The sequence below is a fragment of the Elephantulus edwardii genome, unplaced genomic scaffold, assembly GCF_000299155.1.
Source record: "Elephantulus edwardii isolate Elephantulus edwardi_28Jun2011 unplaced genomic scaffold, EleEdw1.0 scaffold00163, whole genome shotgun sequence".
Classification (NCBI taxonomy): Eukaryota; Metazoa; Chordata; class Mammalia; order Macroscelidea; family Macroscelididae; genus Elephantulus; species Elephantulus edwardii.
In genome coordinates this window covers 6581125-6583902 of record NW_006399913.1, presented here as the reverse complement: position 1 = coordinate 6583902, position 2778 = coordinate 6581125, and the positions used below count along the sequence as shown (strand labels likewise).

Sequence of the window (2778 nt, the reverse complement as noted above, 5' to 3'; positions counted from 1 at the left end):
AGGGGGGAGGGGTTTGTGCGGGGAGAAGGGTGCAACAATGAATGAATGGAATTCCAAAATCTCTGTAGATGTTCATTGAAATGAAAAATAAACAAACTAAATTTAAAAAAAAAATAAAAAATAAAAAGCTGAATATCTTTTTCATACAATTCTGCAGCCTCTGGATTTAGGGGGCTTGCTGTATCGAGCTTGTAGAAAACTCTCCTTGCATACATTAATACTTGCCAAATATGGTCATGGTTCCTCCTCCATTTTGCAAATGCTCTCTTCACATCCAGTTCTCCAGAAGTGGGATCAACTAGTGGGTGAAAGACTGGAATATCAAACACCAAACGTGGACAGTCCCCGTCTGGGTAGTTATCAGGGATATAAACGGTAAACTTAAATACACCATCTTGATAACGTCCATGCTGTATGAATATTACTCCAAACCACATTAATGCAGAGCGGTAGGATGGCTGTACATAGACACCTGGTAACTTCTGCTTCACAACCAAGGTAAATTCTGCCAGAAGAGAATATTCCAGGTAGAAAGGTCTGTAAGAAGCATGCGTGCCATTGGTTGACTGTGCTGCTGGGGCAGGAGACGTGGGCTTAGTTATGGGCAGAGCATTTTTGGGAATAGAAGGCAGCTGTTTCTTTGGAGCTGTGCGTGGAGGACTGGTTTTCACATCCCCTGTTAATGTCTTCTCTTCACCGTCAGATCGTTTGCGTACAGAGCTTGTAGACATGCTCCAGAAAAGGTTCATAACTTGTACTACAAACGAAGAAATTCAGTGGTCTGGGTCATCAAACTTTTGCCCTCAGCACTCACTTGACCAGCTGACTTCAGTGCCAAGCTCTAGGCCCCCAGTCGCCTTCGCAAGCTGACAGCATCTCCAGCCACCACTGCGACCGTCCTGGCCTAGGCTCGCTCCCCGCCCCGCCCGGGCCCCGGCATCCGAATTTTAATTTTTTTTGAAAGCGAGAATTTTAGAATTTTTTTAAAAAACAAGAAGCTGAAAAGTGGCAGGGTTAAAGTTACTTTTTATTGATTGGAAGTTGGCTCTGTATTGAAGCCTCTTACAGTTCAAGAGCATCTGTTTCCTTTCTTCTTCCTTCAAATTCTGCCTGCCACCTGAGCTGACATGTCAGTTTCCATTTCCTGTGAGAGTAATAGCACTCATCTTGTGAACTTCTCCCTGTGGGCTTTTTTAAAAGCTGGCCTTTCACTGGGTAACAGGTCGACCATCCCCATAAGGCTCATTTGAAAGCTTGGTAAAGGGTGTGTAGCAGGAGAGGTTGGCAGCCAAACCTTGCTTGAGCCACCACTGGCTGCTTGCCTGAGCTGCTGCACTGTAGTGTGGCCTCCAATATTCAACAGCAGAGTCGCTGATCCAGCCAGCGTGAGGTGGAAGGGCAGGAGGTGGGCGTGACTCTCATAGGGTCATTTTGAGATGTAAAAAATGGTGAGCCTTTTTCTCTCATACTATGATCTTCTTATCAGGAGGTGCCAATCCGTGGAGAAGGAAATTATCCTTGAAAAAGCAGAGAGTCACTGAGAAAAGCAACATCCTCAGTAAGACAGACTGATGCAATGTATCTATAACAATGGTGTAAGAATAACAAAGGGCCAAACAGTGGTTTGTTAGGTTGTACACAGGGTCAGTGTGAAACAGAATTGACTTGATAGCATCTAACACGAACAAAAATACCAAAGAGCACATTGTACCTGAAAGTAACTCAAGGTATAGATACGTTCTTTAGGATTCTCACTTCCATGCTTTTTCCCACCTCAAAACAACAAGAACATACTCTACAAGGTGAATTCTGGTGGGAAAAACCTTTAATGGCAACTTCTTACTATCATATCCTTTTTCAGGTAGAATATCTGATTTGTTGTTATGAAATCAGTTTCTCCCCCTAGTTCCCCTGCCCTTCGCTATGAATTCCACCCATCCCTTGTTCTTCCTCTCCCTCCTTCTCTTCTCCCCACAGATTCTTGTTAAAACTCCATTTCCTAAAAGCACCTTAAATTCTGTGGACCTTTTATGTTTCATTCCTTTATAATTCAGCTCTTCTAAGGAAGCTTGAACACAGTTTGTACATTTCTTAAAGCTAATACTATCAGATGTCTTCATTTGATCTTATCTTTGAGATTTAGTGACCAGCTACTTCTAATTCACAACTCTCAAGCAGAAACAGCTGTGAATCAGGGGGAAAAAAGTTTACTTCTACACTCTTAAATTTTCCTATTGGTTCATTCAAGTTTTTTTTTTCTATCCTGCCAGAGTTTAATACTGAATCATGCACTGAGGACACAATGAAAAACAACCTCGCTGACAAATATATATTCTATTCATCCTAAGAGAGATAGAGAATCACAATGGTAACAGGGTCTGAGAAGGAAATACCATAAATATAGTTTGAATGACCACATCATTAATTACCAAGGGGCTATAGATCCTATCTTGGGAACGAAACTAAATCTTTATAAGACATCAATTCCAAAGCACTCAGTCAAAGAAAAATACATCTCTCTTCTATCTCTAGTGATTTTCCATGCTTTGTGTAGGGAGAGAATGGAAAGTGTGGTCTAATAACAAAATATTGCCCATTGAAGCTGTTTTTGTTGTTTTGATGGTAGTGATGGCAGCGGTGGCAGGGGTGTGTGTGTGTGTGTGTGTGTGTGTGTGTGTGTGTGTGTGTGTGTGTGTGTGTGTTGTAGTTTTATTTTTGGAGATATGATATTGGTTAGGTTGTTGCTGTTGTTATGTGCCGTTGAGTCGCTTGTGACTC

The 2778-nt window shown here is 41.9% G+C and overlaps 1 protein-coding gene and 1 pseudogene across 3 annotated transcripts in view; both read right to left on the bottom strand.

The window, feature by feature from the left end:
* LOC102852283 overlaps window positions 1-749 on the bottom strand; it is a 1143-nt pseudogene extending 394 nt beyond the window's left edge.
* DLG2 (discs, large homolog 2 (Drosophila)) overlaps window positions 1-2778 on the bottom strand; it is a 1891340-nt gene that overhangs the window by 1138584 nt on the left and 749978 nt on the right. The window lies entirely within an intron of this gene.